Here is a 15,803-nt window from a genome sequence, read left to right as displayed (position 1 = left end):
GAAAACTATTGAATAATATTATGAAGGGAATTTGTAATGTACCTTGTTTTGAATCTTTGCTTTGCTTTTATAAGGATTGGAATGGTAACTATATGAAATCTCAGCTAGATCTTCGCCAATTCCCTCTTTTAATCATAATAGTATGTGTTTTAAAACTATGTTAGGAATTAGGCATGATTGGCAGTGTACTTTGCGATTGATCCAAACTCCAATAGGTGCTGATCTCTCTCTTTACTGAATCTTGAAGAACGGGTCTTCCCATGTCAAACTGCTTTAGAGATCACTTCTGAGCTCAGATCCATTAAGTGTTCGGTCCTGAGCATAAGTGGGCAAATTCTATCCATACCGACTGAGAATTTACATCTGAAATCATTTCTCTTTTTAACATTTTTTGTGCTACTAGTGAGTTTTGATTCTTCGTCTTAATTAATTTTTTTTTTAAAATTTTTTTTTCATCTAATGGTTGTAGATTTAAGGACTTCCAGCAAAAGCATCATCTCCATTACCCCCGCACTAGGAGGAGATTTGCCTGCTACAATAATGACTCAAAATCTAGCTTTGATCCCATTTGGTGGACAAATTCCACCACACAACACCATCATCTCGGATCAAACAAAACCCATTTCAAGGAATGACACTAGAGCAGGTGTACCAATGCATTCAAGGGATGGAGACTCAAATTGCCTTTCTCAAAGGACTAATCTCAGGGACCAGTGCCCCACTAGGTACACCTATCCCAGAAGTGGGGAAGGTTGCAAGACTATTATCCATGGAGGTAAATCTGTCTAGAACTAAAGAAACTAGACAGGAGATCACTTGGTCAACAAATAATTCAGGAAAAAAGAATGAGCAAATCATGGCAAGCAAATAAGAAGAACAGTTTGATGAATTACCGCAGCCAAGGGTGAATTGGGGTCTAGTAAAAGAAGTATAAAGGTATCAAAAATAAGTGGAGGAGGAAAACTTCAAGATGGGAGATGAGTCTCCATTATCCAGGCTAATCTTGCCGAATAGTTCCCACCAAAGTTCAAATTATCGTGCTAGATAAATATGATGGAACTTTAGACCAGATGATCCATGTGGAGAACTTTTAAACAATAATGATGCTCCAAAACGTAAATGACTACCACCTATACCAGGTATTTCCAACAACATTGACTAGGGTGGCACAAAAATGATACCAACGCCTTAGGCTTGGATCAATTCTAAACTTTCACCGGCTCACCACCAAATTCAAGAAAAAGTTCATCTCCTGCATCCCCCCAAAGAAGCTGTCTTCAGACCTTCAGAAAATAAAACAGCAGAAGGGTGAATCATTGAAGGAGTATGTCACCCGTTTCAACACTAAAGCAAAACAAATTGAAAACCTGAATCACGAAATAGCATGCAAAGCTTTGAAAAAAAGCACAAGGAATGCAAAATTTTTAGACTCACTAATAAAAAATCCAGCAATAGACTACTACCAGTTGATATAAAGGGCTCAAAAGTGCATCAGGTTAGAGAATAAGTGACAGGCTCTGAGGGGAGAGAGAAAATTGGGGCAAAATAATGAGAAGAGACAAAACAAGAAAAACTATAGCTCGGATCGTAGGGTGTATTGATTAGACAGAAAGGAAGAGTGGAATAGAGGGGGATACCACAACTACACACCTTTGACTAAGACCAGATCCAAAGTCCTCATGTGGATATAAAAAATGGCGAATATATTAAATAGTCAAAGAAGCTCAACCCCAAAACTGCAGGAAAGAGAGATAAGAGTAAATTTTTTAGGTTCCACGAAGATCATAATCACACCACTTACAAATTTAGACAACTCAAGGATGAGGTAAAACGATTAATTAGAGATAGTAAGCTCAGAAAATTTACAAGGGATAATCGGGATGAGAAAGTAGTAACCATATCCAGAATAAAGAAATCATCACTGAAAATGATAAGAGTCCAATCGAGAAATTAATGTAATCACTATCGGGCCAAGCATAGGTAATATAGGTAATAAAAAACTAGCTGAGCCAAGCAACATTGGAGGCCGAACAATCCTCTCCAGTGACAAAAACAAATTAAGCAAGGAGACAATCAACCTAGGACCTAATGACAATTATGTAAAACAACCACACTATGATCCTTTGGTTGTGTCTATGCAGATGAACAGGTACATAGTACAATGAGCATTGACTAACACGGGTAGCTCAGTGAACCTCCTAACGAGAGAAGTCTTAGAGAAACTGAAACACAAGATAGAAAACTTGGTCAAAGTCATGTACCCCCTGGTTGGCCTAGGTAATAAAACAGTCCCAATACTCAGAACCATCAATTTGGCTGTAGTTCTGTGCGACGAAGTATACAAGAGGGAAGTTTACACTGAGTTTGTGATAGTCGATATTCCCTTGTCATGTAACATTATTCTCAACCGACTAATCTTAAATGGTAATAGCATAGTAATTAGCATGCAATGGTTGTGTATGAAGTTGTCTACTCCTGGAGGAATAACAATAGTTCGAGGAAGCCAAAAGTCAGTAAAGGAATGTTACAAGAAATCAACTAAGGTAGTTACATAAGTAAACATGCCAATTGAGTTACTAGAAAAATCGAAAAGCCAAAACTGGTTGACCCAATAACAGAGGAAGAATTAGAAAAGGGTAAGAAAGTACACCTCAGAACTGAACTTAGCAAGCCAGACAAAGAAGCAATCATTCGGACACTAAAAAATAGAATTACCACATTTTCTGAGAATGCAAAAGATATAAAGGGAATGGATCCAATAATAATTACTCACATGTTGAACGTCAACCTAGACGTGAAACCGGTCCAACAGAAGAAAAGACACTTCATACTAGAATGCCAATAGAAAATTGAAAATGAAGTTAAAAAATTATTGGATGCAGGTCTGATCCGAGAAGTTAAATATCTGACCTAGGTAGCCAACATTGTCCAGGTTAAAAAGGCAAATGGAAAATGGTGAATGTGTGTGGACTACACTAACCTTAATAAAAGCCTATCCAAAGGATCACTATCGCTTCTGAACATTGACAAGTTGGTGGATGCAACAACTAAGCATGTAGTAGTATCATTAGTCAATGCTATATCAGGATGCCACCAAATAAGGATGGATCCAGAAGACGAAGAGAAGACTATTTTCTTGATAAAATTAGGAGTTTTCTACTACAGAGCAATGCCGTTCAGACTGAAAAATGCTGGGGCAACCTATTAGAGGCTTGTGGACCAAATGTTCAAAGAACAAAAAGGCTGAACAGTGGAAAAATATATCGATGATGTGATTGTAAAATCTAAAAGAATGTGTAGACCCTTATTTTGTGATGAATATATGTATTGAGGCTGTGGGAAACACGATGATGAAAAATTGTATGACAATAAGATGTAATTGGAGGCATAAAGCTGAATTATTAATTCTGTGGCATGATCTTAAATAATAATAATAATAATATGTTTTTTTTTGGAAATTAATTTAATTAAATTTAAATAAAATTTTGTTTTATTTAAATTTAATATGGGTAGTTCTTAAATGGACTTTATTAAGTTTAATTAGGCCCCATGGGTCTAAAAAAACCTAGTTAAGAATTTTAAATAGAACTCATTTAATTTATTTTCTGAAAATTAAAATTAGAAAATATCTTTTTCTCTTTCCCTCTCTCGTACAAACTCTCTCTCCCACTTAGCCCCACTCTCTTCTTCACTCCCTATTGGTGCTACCCTCACTCCCTCTCTTCCTATTGGTTTAAACACATCACCCATATCCTAGTCTCACCCAAATTTTGTAATCCCAGTTGTTTAAGTTATCTGAACCTTATCACTTTAGGACTCCAAACCCTGTTACACCTCTCTCCCAAAACCCTATTAATACCATATCGGGGTAGAGAAAAAAGAAAAGGAGAAAGAAGAAAAAGAAAAGATTGAGAAAATTCAGAGCTATTTAGAGATATTTTAGAGCTATAGGAGATTTAGAGAGATATTCAAAACTCTTTTGGTTCTTTTCTTTTCTTCAAGAAGATTTTCTTGCAAGATTTTTCTTGAAGGTTGGTTTTTATCATTTTCTTTTCAAGATCTATACTATGTAATATTTAATTCTGTGCTCTGTCTTCTAATTTATCTTGCATGTTCATGTGGATCATGTAATCATGTTTAATTTGAGGGGATATACAACTCTGTACATATTCAATTTTCTATCTCTCATGTTTTTATTATTTTTTGTTATCTTCTGAATCTGTAAAAATTTTAGAAAATTTATATTCATATTCTGCACAAAAGTTTATTAATTTTAGAATCAAGAATCACTGAAAAAGTTTTTGTATTTTATAAGTTATGACTATTTGAATTTAGGGTTCCTACAAAACTTGATTTGCAGAATACTCGATTTGTGAAGCCAATATCTCCCTTTTTTGTTAATATTTTGGAGTGAATCTAGTATCTAAAATTAAGTTTAAAATCTTGCGAATCTTTTTCAATTGGTTTCACATTCTTATCTATTGTGGTTGATGAGTTATGAATTTTATAAAAAAGTGGTGTGATTCTGTCACTAGAAAAAGTTACGATTTGTGTAGTCCATTTGGCTAGGGTTTTGTTTGGTTTATAAATTTTATAATCTTGTATGATGTTTTGGCTTTCTTATGTAAATTTTTCATGATTTTTAGGTATGTCTAACTATTTTTCGAAAATCGGATTTCTTACTACTGTCAATCTGCCAAAATCTGAAAATATATGTTTATGCAAGTTCTTGTGTGTTCTTGGGTTCTAATTGATATTTGATCTATTTTTCTGTGTTCTTTTAATTCAAGAGGTATTATAAAGTGTTTGGATCATGTTAGAAGACTTTGACCATTAGGTAGTTGTAACTTATTAGGAATTTTAACCCCCTCAGGAGACTAGAGTTAGAATTCAATGTGAATTGTTATTTGTATTTTCTTTTTTTTTTTCTTTAGTTTCTTTATTTTTTTTTATTACAAACAAAATTGGTAAGTAGCCCTAAGGTAAGTACCAAAGAGGGCATTTGCGTGGAACTTACATGAAGCTAAATGGGAGTAAGCCAGAAATATCATTGTCATACTAGAAGAGAAGACCATTTTTTAAGGGTAGCTTGCCCTAATGACAACTGCAATTACTAGCAAGTAAGTAATCCTAAATTCCTAGGATAACCATTGGCATGAAATTGTAGTAATAATAGAATTTTTAGTTGATAAATTAAAAACTTTATTTTTAATTTAACTGACTTTTGCATGTAATTAATTTAAATAAATACTTTGTAAATTAAAATTAATCTTATTTATAAATTAAACTAACATTAGCATGTAAAATAAATTTGATTTAATACTTAATTATAAAATAAATTTGCATGTTAAAAATTTTTATTAGGTTGTGATTGTTTGGGCCTTATGTGATATTAGAATAAATTACACATGTGCATAATTAATTTAATTTAATTATCCTTAGGGTAACTTGATAAAAAATTAACTAATTAAGTTAAATAGAAACTTAGAGTTATTTAAAATTGAATTTGTTTGTAAATTAAATTTTTAATAATAAATTAATTTTAGTCATTCGGTAAATATCATTTAAATAATTAGCAACCCATAGATGGGAATTACTTGTGCATGAAAATTATTTGTAAACAATAACCCTTTTATCAATTACTTGTGTGTGTAGAATTAGAATTGCATTTTTAGGATAAAGTTTAATAGAGGAGTAATAAATAAGACTTCTAAAAATATTAGTAGAGGATTGACACTCGAATTAACGAGGTTAGACCAGGTGTAAGAGGTGCCTAACACCTTCTCTTTACGTACCCGTTATCCCAAACCTAGACACTGGGTTGTGGTAATGACGTTTGTGGAAACTCTGCAAGGAGTAAGTTGCCATCCATGACCCTCGGAAGAAATACTGAATATGTCCCAGTTATTACCCGGGTGGCGACTCCTGTTTATCTATGCCTTCCTGGCATAAATTCTTGGTACCATGGTAGTGTTATGGGAAGACGGTACTTACCAGTGGTTTGATTCTAGTAGGATTGTATGAAGTGCATGTCTAGAAAATGATGTCTAAAGAGGTGATACTTAAGTGAGACTATTGTGACTCCACCATTTTTTCTGAGCATTACCTGATGCATTTTATATAATTCTAGTGGATGATATTTCGCCTTATTACAACCCCCCATCTCTCCACAGAATGGAGGATCATGCCAGAGATGTTGTCGAGGCATTTGATGCATTAAACAAAGTAGGAATGAAGCTGAACCCGAACAAATGCACATTCGGAGTAAGAGTAGGCAAGTTCCTCATATTCATGATATTTGAATGAGGGATAGAGGCGAATTTTGAAAAAATCCAAGCAATCCTCGACATGCAGCCTCTAAGCAATAAAGGAAGTACAACAACTAAACGGATGAATTACGACTCTTGACAAATTCATAAGTTGTTCAGCTAGAAAATGTTTGCCATTTTTCTGAGCTTTAAGAGCAAGATATAGCTTCAAATGGGTTGATGAATGCTAGGTAGCCTTTGACCAATTAAAATAATTTTTATCATCTCCTCCTTTACTTGATTCGCTAAAACTAAGCAAGATACTGTTTCTTTATCTCACAGTGACAAAGGAGACCATTAGCTTGGTTCTCGTGAGAGAAAAAGAAGGCGAGCAGAGGGTAATATACTACACTAGTCAAGTATTAAAAGGGTCTGAACTAAATTACCCAATCTTAGAAAAGCTCGCCTATGTAGTTTTATCAACGACAACCAAATTAACGCTTGACTTCAAAGCCCACGCCGTCGAAGTTCAAATAAATTACCCCCTACGAAAGATCTTACACAGAACAGAGATGTCCAGACATTCAACAGCATGGTCAGTCATCCTTGGAGCATATGACGTCAGATACATGCCAAGGACAACACTAAAGGCACAAGTACTTACAGATTTTGTGGCTGAGCTAACTCTTGTTCCCAAAAGAGAAGAAAAATCGAAGGAATAATGGAATGTATGGGCAGATAAAGCATCAAGCTCTTTTAGCATAGGAATAGATGTAGCACTAAAAGGACCACACAAAGCAAATTAAAATATGCAGGAAAGCTAGCGTTCTGAACAACAAATAATGTAGCCAAATACGAAGCTATCCTTATGGCATTACGAATCATCAAAGAGGTAAGAGCCCAGAAAGTTAATATTTATTATGACTCACAACTGGTCGTTAATCAATTATAAGGAAATTTCCAAGTAAAAGACCAGAACTTAGGAAGATATGAGCTATGGGTCCAAAATATATTAGCACAAATCCAAGCGAATGGTGGAGATGTAAACATCCTCCAAATATAGAGGGAGGAAAGTTAAGAAGTTGACATTTTGGCAAAAGCAGCAGCATCAGGCAAATAACTTTTTTCTCAACCCATTCCTCTGGAAGAGATAGCAGTGCCAACTATAGATAAAGAGGAAGAAGCATTTCTAATCAAAATAGAAGAAACATGGATGACACTTATTTTTTGCTACCTCAATTAAGGTACACTTCTAGAAGATCAACTTGAAGCCAAAAAGATGATACAAAGATCAACAAGGTACAACATGCTCGATGGCTAGCTGTACAGAAGATCCTACCTCCAACCATGGCTAAACTACATCAGCAGAGAAGACAGTTTGTTAGTCTTGCTAGGGATCTAGTGGGATTATGCGACGTTTACAAAGGAGTAAGAACAATCACCAAAAAAGCATTCAAACAAGGGTTCTTCTGGCCCACTGCAGTTCAGGATGATAAAGAGTTGGTCCAGAAATGCTAAGAATATAGTAACATCCCTCGTCAACTAATAGAAAAACTATTAGCAATCAACAACCCTTGGCCTTTCTACAAAATGGGGCATAGACATCCTTGGACCTTTTCCAACGGCATCAATATCTCACAAATACTTCATTGTTGCCATCGATCACTTCAACAAATGGCTAAAAGTTGAAGCATCACAGCACATAAGAACAAACCGAGCAATCATCTTCATTAGAGAAAATATTTTCTGCGGGTTTGGAGTTCCCAAAGTTATCATAACAAATAATAACACTCAATTTTCAAGCTAAAAATTTAGAAAGTTGTGTATCGAATCGGGGATTGAGCTTCATTTTGCCTCGACTTATCACCCATAAATGAATGGAATGACCAAAGTCACGAACCAAACAATTCTTAATGGAGTCAAGAGATGATTAGGTGAAACAAAAGGGGCGTGGCCCAACCACTTGCTGAACATCTTATGGACCTATTAAACTACACCAAGATCAACCACAGGAGAAACACCGTTTTCACTTATATATGGCTTAGAGGTAGTAATACCAGCAGAAGTTAATGTTTTGTCAACCCAAACAGAGCATCCTAAAGAAGCCTCACAAAAAGAAGATTTATGATTTAATCCCGATACAATGGAAGAGCTAAGAGAAATAACCTTTATTTGGATGGCACAGTACGTGCAAAAATTAATCAGTATATACAACAGGAAAGTCAAAAACTGAGCATTTTATGTTCAGAGACTTATTTCTCAAAAGAGATGATGTCATAGGAGGATTAGCTAATGCAGGAAAGCTAAGAGGCAATTGGGTTAGACCTTTTGCCCAGGGTCATACAAACTAGCCAGGACAAATATGAGGGTATTGCCCCGAGCTTGGAATATCTATAATCTTTGTAAATACTATTAACAAAGAAGATTTTTTTTTAGTTAACTCTCTGAAATTAAGGGTACTTAGCCCATCCATAGTGATAGTTCGTCATGCTAAATAATTAAGGGTGCTTTGCCCATCCACAGCGATAGTCCACCAGGCTAAATAATCAAGGGTGCTTAGCCCATCCACAGTGATAGTTAGCCCGACTAAATAATCAAGGGTGCTTAGCATATCGATAGTAATGATTTGCCAGACTAAATATTATAAGGGTGCTTAGCTCATCCACGGTGATAGTTTGCCAGGCTAAATTACTTAAGATGCTCAGTTCATCTATAGCAATAACTCACTAGGGTAAATAAATTAAGAACACTTTATTCCATGGTGAAAATCCACTAGATAAATTATCTGATGATCTAAGTGAGCATAAGGACTAAGTTCATTGTGTCCCTAAAGTTTCAATTACTCAATTACACTGAAAAACAAAACAAGCCACTAAAATCTTTTCGAACATTTGACGATGGTCTAGATTGATTCGAAGATTGATTACTAGGTGGTAAGTATAACCCCTAACCATTACCTCTTTTACTCAGCTTGTTGGTCTGAGGATTCATAGTTTATATTTATTATACTGAGCAACCATGCTATAAAAAGAAAGGAAAAACATTTCATTCAACATAAAAAGATTGTTTACAAAAATTTTAGGCAGAGGGGCCATCATCATTGCCTACCCCTGCCCGCCATCTCCTTCTACCTCACCACCATCGAGATCTTATACCTAAGAAAAGTCACCCCTCAAGTAGCACTTTTTTAGCTCATCAATAGCATCATTCTGCACTTTAACATATGTCTCTACTATCAGATCATCGTTAGTGGCCAACTCCTTCTCCAGCCCCTTAACCTTCAATTTCAACTTGGCCTCTACCAATGTTTTCTTGCTTAGCTCCCTTTGCATTGACAAATGCTCCTCCTGAGCAATAGCAAGATCACTCTCAAGGGCAACAAATTTTTCTTTTAACTATTGAAGCTCGCCCTCGAGATCTTGAGCCTTTTTTGCTAAAGTGGCTATAGCCTCTGTTAATAATGTTAGCTCGGTCTCCTGAGTATCGACTCGCCTGTGTAGCACTCAGTTCCTTTCCTTCAAGATCTGAGTACAAGCCATTTGCTCCATTTGGAGGGACACAAAGCGTAGAGCTAGGTCATCTTCATGCTCACCCTCCAGCTGAGCACAGTCGTTTGAAAAAGCATAATGCTTGGCGAACCAGTTCGCAAGTTTTAGGTTATTAACTACCAACTCACTAGATAGCCATTACTCAAGTGTCTACTGAGATTGTTGGCGAGGAGGAGGAGGAGAAAGAGGAAGAGGAGGAACTATTCCAGTAATTGGGGCCTCACACTCAACCCGTGGCTCTAGAATATCTTAGACTTATTTTTCATAGTGGGGGGAAATCAAGGGCATTGTGACTCTAACCTTCTTCAGTGTTGGTGGTGTCAAATCATTAGTAGTAGGAGCTTGCCCAGTTTTCTTTTTCTTCTAAATTAATTGCTCAATATTTTTGGCTCAGCTCATCATTTGCAAAAGCAAAATAATCTCAGTAAGTAAAAAATGCTGAAGAGATGAAGTTTAAGCATGTACCCTCTAAAAGAAGATTGTTGTAGAGCTGGCCAAGGTTCGGATCCCTTAACACATAAACAACATCCCACCATTTATTCTTAGCATCAATTATTTGATTGATTGAAATTTTATTTGAAGAAACTACTGCCTTTAATTCCCTCACTATGGCTTTCTCCTCGGAAGAGAGTCAGACTTTCTGATGGTTGTTGAATCCTCCAGAAATTAAATTAACTGAAATCACCAATTATGAAATATTTTCTGCAGTAAGTGGTAAATCCAGGTCGAACCCTAGAGACTGAATTATTAAATTTCGTGCACTTGTGTAATGGAAAAAGAAACAAAGGTTGGACGGGAGGGTGTTAATTCACAATCCAAAGAAGAAATCAAAAATCCAAAATTAAGATATAAAAATAAGAAATTCTCTAATTAAACAAACTTCAGTCCAAGGTAATTCTCATTCCAATGCATTGATTTGATCATAGACAAAACAAATACAATTATCTCTTATTGAATACTTAACGTAGATTTACTAAACAGTGAGGTAAACCCCTGAATTCCCTATACTCATCAATTCAAGCCCAACACTCTTATTGACTCTAATTATTAACTGAGTTGGTATTAAGCAATCTTCATGAAATTAATAACTGCTTTAAGAAAAGGAAGAAGTTAAGCTGAACAACAATTTATGAAGCATAAATCATTTAATCCACCCTATTGTTTTCTTAGGTTATTATCGAAAACTTGGATCATAATCAATAAAACCTATTTGCTGCTCATGTTCAATCTTACACAACAATTACGGATTATGAAGATGAACTAGCAATTGATCAAATCAAACAATTAACTAATAGGCCTTTTTAGCAAATCATTCAACAAATCAAAAATAATTAAATAAAAAAAATAGATATTCAAAAAAGACATAAATTAAATTAAGAACCTGGTTTCACAAATCACACATAAGAACTTGAATCCTTTGAACTAAATTAAAAACTTAGCCACTCATGTTCATGGCTTACAGAAAAATAAAGAAAAATAAAGAAGAAATCTAAAAAGAGAATGGAAAATAAAAGCCTTCAAATGGAGAATGAAGGTCTGAATTGGGATGCTTTAGCTGCTGCCCAAAGACGTATTTATAGTAAAAAACCTAATCCCAATGATAGGAACCAAACTAGGAAAAGTTTTGAAATTCAAAAAGGCAGATTTTCAGCCTATATTCACTTTTTTGAAATCAAGGCCGATTTTTAGCAACTTTCTTTCTGAATCTGCCTCTGCCCTCTTCAGGAAAGTTGTAGCCCTATTTCTTAGCTTTCCAACGGGTACTCATTTGCCCAAATCTGAGTTCTACAGCCCAAGTTATAGTTCAAAAACTGAGACTGGTTCAGACAAAGGGTCCAGCCCATAGTGATGACTTCATTACCATTTTTGACAATTAAAATGGTCTCATCTCATGTCTAGCCCTTCATAGAAGTTGTAGAGGTGGCTCTTAAGGTTCAATTGGGCTTGGCCTTGCTTCATTTGGACTTCTAAAACTCCAGATACAAAATAAATACTAAAATTGGTCATGACACATCGAGTTTGGGCTTTTGCAATAGATCCATAACTCATTTTGTCAACCTTGGAGACTGATTTGGGCTTTGGTCCCTCTTTATCATTTGAAGTGCTCTATCTTAGCTTTACAATGGATTAAACAACACTCAAATTGGAGACCCATAACTTTTGAAACACCTTTAAAATACAGCAAAGGTAAAATGCTGAAAATTTCTCCATTTTACACAATTATTTCACAACTATCTAAAAATATGCCTAGATGATAAATATATTTTAACCAACTGAATTCAACATAAAAACACACTAAAAACACTAAATGTGATGGGAGTAAAATTAATAAATTATGCGCTTATCAAATTCCCCCACACTTATTCCATGCTTGTCCTCAAGCATGACTTAAACTCTTAATCAACTCCACTTAGAAGTTCCTTAACTTCACCCTATCACAACATTCTCTAACAAAAGATTAAAAATTTAAAAGAAGAGGCAAGTAAGGTAATAACCATCATAACAAATTCCATCAACACCATACCATTATATTAACAATTTTCCAACACAAAACAAAAGGCTTGAAATCAATTAAGCTCACATAATTAAAGCTCCATAAAATTTTAAGTCGATACACACCAAAACACAAGGCTAATATATCAAGGCACAACAATTATAGCTCTTTACAAATCTTAAGGGAGATAGAAATGCCTTTTTTTTATTATATTTGAAATTGGTACTTCTCTTTTGTCACAGTTATTACTTTTTTTTTTTTCAACCGTCACCTTCAGAAAAGTACTTTTCTCATATCCTACCTAGCTTTTGGCCTGAGAATCGACATGGGATTCATGAAGACCCCTGGTTAGTTTTCTTAACTAAAATAATGGAGTAATTTTAAAGTTCAACATTTTATTTCCCCTAATTTATGCATCTACATATTATAAAGTGCCCTGATAGATTAAACAAAGTTCTGAAACATGCATGACACTAGTTTAAAGCACACATAACTAATCATTTCACCATTAAATCAAGCCTAAATGATTTATGCAGGAAAAAATTGCTCTATGGTATGGAAAAGAGGGAAAATCCATCATTAAAGTTACTATTACCTTGCCTAAAATCTCAAACATTCAATCTAAAATAGAAAAGTCATTTCAAGGACAAAGCACTTCTCTCGGAGAGTTAATAAAGAATCATGAATCAAGTTTATGAGAACAAATTTTATTTTATTTTTATTTTTATTTTTTATTTATTTTTTATTTTTTTTATTATTATTTTTTTAAGTTTTTTAATAATTAAAAAAAAAGATTGCAGTAATAAATTTCTCCTCCCCCACACTTAAACTTACATTGTCCTCAATGTAAAGCCCAAATGCAAAAGAAAAGAAAAAAAATTCTAGAAAATAAAATAAAATAAGGGAAAGAAAACAAATCTGATTGTGGCTAACAAGCCACCCATGGGTTGCCTCCCAAGAAGCGTTTTTGTTTTTTGTCGTTAGCTCGACATGACAAAGCTACTTAATCCACTGAATTCTCTTGAAACCCCTCATAAAATGGCTTGAGTTCATGACCGTTGACCTTGAACACTTTGTTAGTTCCTAAACTTTGAATTTCAACTGCACCATAAGGAAACATATTAGTAAGTACAAAGAGTCCAATCCAACGAGAACGCAACTTACCAATCATCAGCTTAAATATGGAATTATACAATAAAACTTTTTGTCCAATCACAAATTGCTTCCTTAGTTTATCATGGAATGCCTTTGTCTTTTCTTTATAGATCCTAGAATTCTCATAAGCCTTAAGGCGAATTTCCTCTAATTCATGCAATTGTGATTTTCTTTCTAACTCATCCTCAAAAACATCCTGCTCAAATGTATTAACAACATTAATAGAAAAGATAGAATGATTATCAGTAGGATACTTAATGACATCAAAGATATTAAATTTGACAGTCTCTCCATTAAACTCCATGGTTAAAGTACCCTCATCCACATCAATTTTTGTCTTGGCAGTTTTTAGGAAAGGTCTTCCAAACAAAATCAAAGCTGAATTTGATGAGAGAGCACTATCATCCTCTATATCCAGAATGTAAAAATTTGCAGGAAAAATCAATCTTCCAACCTACACCAACACATCCTCAACTACTCCCAATGGGTAAGCATTAAAACGATCAGTTAACTGAATAATGACATTTGTTTCTTTCAAAGGACCCAAATTTAAAGTTTGAAAAACTGAATTTGACATAACATTAATAGATGCTCCTAAATCTGCCATTGCACTTTCAAATCTAGAATCACCTATTTTGCATGGAATAGAAAACGAATCTGGATCCTTACACTTAGGGGGTAATTTTTGCTGAATTAATGCTGACACATTTTCCCCCACACTGATCTTCTCATTATTCCTCAGCTTGAGCTTTGTAGTGCATAATTCCTTAAGGAATTTAGCATACCTGGGAACTTGTTTGATAGCATCCAGTAAAGGTATATTCACCTCTACCTTCTTGAAAGTCTCCAAAATTTCTTTCTCTTGTTCTTCTTTCTTCATTTTGGCCAACCTGTAGGGGAATGGAGGAAGAACAGAATTATTAACCTTATTTAGTTTAGGTTCAGTATTTACCTCAATTTCAGGAACTTCGGACTCTTTTTCTCCTTGCTTCTTCTTTTTTATTGGCTCATGTGGAGTCTGATTATTAACTTCTTTCCCACTCTGCAATAGTATAGCACTTGCATTTTCTCTGGGGTTCATGACTGTTTGTGATGGGAGCTTTCCAGAACCTTGAGCTTCCAGCTTACTCATAGATGAGGCTAACTGACCAATCTGCCTCTCTATATTTTGAATGCTATTTTTGGTCTCCTGTTGAAACTGTTGGGTATTGTTAGCCAAGGCCTTAACAATTTCATCAAGTGACATACCTTGATTTGAGGGAGGTGGAGGTGGTAGATTCACTTATCTCTAGTGCTGGTATCAGTTTTGCACTGGTTGATTTCCATAACTCAGATTGCGATGATCTCGCCATCCTAGATTATAAGTATTGGAAAAGGGATCATACCTGTGTTGTGACTGTCCATAATTTCCTACTGCATTAACATGTTGCATTGATTCATCCTCTTGCAACACAGGACACATATCAGTAGCATGACCTGAACCCGAACAAATTTCACATACCTTAATAGTTTGCATTTTTCCTACAGCCAATTGCCTCACCAAAGAAGTTAAATTAGAAATCTGTTTCTCAAGGTTAGATGTACTTACCTCATTAACCTTCTTAGGTGCGTGATCCATTCTCATTCCAAACTGCTGAGAGTTTGCTGCCATGTTAGCAATCAGCCTCCTTGCCTCTTCTAGTGTCTTGTCAACCAACGCTCCTCCACTAGCAGCATCTATCATACTGCGGTCCATTGGTAGAAGTCCCTCATAGAAATATTGAATCAATAGCTGCTGACTTATTTGATGATGGGGACAGCTTGCATACAGCTTCTTAAATCTCTCCTAATACTCATACAAACTCTCTCCATTGTACTGCCGGATGCCATAAATTTCTTTTCTTATGTTGGCAGAATGGGAAGCAGGAAAATACTTCTCTAGAAATATCTATTTCATTCCATTCCATGAGTTGACAGATCCAGAAGGAAGGTAATACAACAAATCCTTAGCTGTGCCTTCCAGTGAGAAAGGGAAAGCTCGAAGCTTGATCTGATCCTCTGAAACTCCTTAAGGTTTCATGCTGGAACACACAACATGAATTTCCTTTAGATGCTTCTGTGGACCCTCACCTGCAAGACCATAAAACTTAGGCAACAAATGGATTAGTCCAGATTTCAACTCAAAAGCAACATTTAAAGCAAGGTATTGAGTACATAAAGGCTGTTGGTTTAAATCAGGGGCAGCCAATTCTTTCAAAGTCATAGCAGCCATGGTTTCATTTTCAGAATTTGACTCTGAATCCGAATCCGAACTTAACTCCCTTGGAGATTGGACTCCTTCAGATGTTCTCGGAATCTGCCTAGCTTGCTTAGCCAATT

The 15,803-nt window shown here is 35.2% G+C and overlaps 1 non-coding gene across 1 annotated transcript; it reads left to right on the top strand.

Moving 5' to 3' along the window:
- Positions 1-15,226: 15,226 nt before the first annotated feature.
- Positions 15,227-15,333, top strand: LOC131181773 (small nucleolar RNA R71). Its single transcript, XR_009150251.1, has one exon. It is a non-coding gene; the product is annotated as a small nucleolar RNA R71 (small nucleolar RNA).
- Positions 15,334-15,803: the final 470 nt, after the last annotated feature.

This window comes from Hevea brasiliensis, chromosome 7 (genome assembly GCF_030052815.1).
Source record: "Hevea brasiliensis isolate MT/VB/25A 57/8 chromosome 7, ASM3005281v1, whole genome shotgun sequence".
In the NCBI taxonomy this organism is placed as follows: domain Eukaryota; kingdom Viridiplantae; phylum Streptophyta; class Magnoliopsida; order Malpighiales; family Euphorbiaceae; genus Hevea; species Hevea brasiliensis.
Note: the sequence above shows the minus strand (reverse complement) of the source record. Positions and strands in the feature narration are given on the sequence as shown.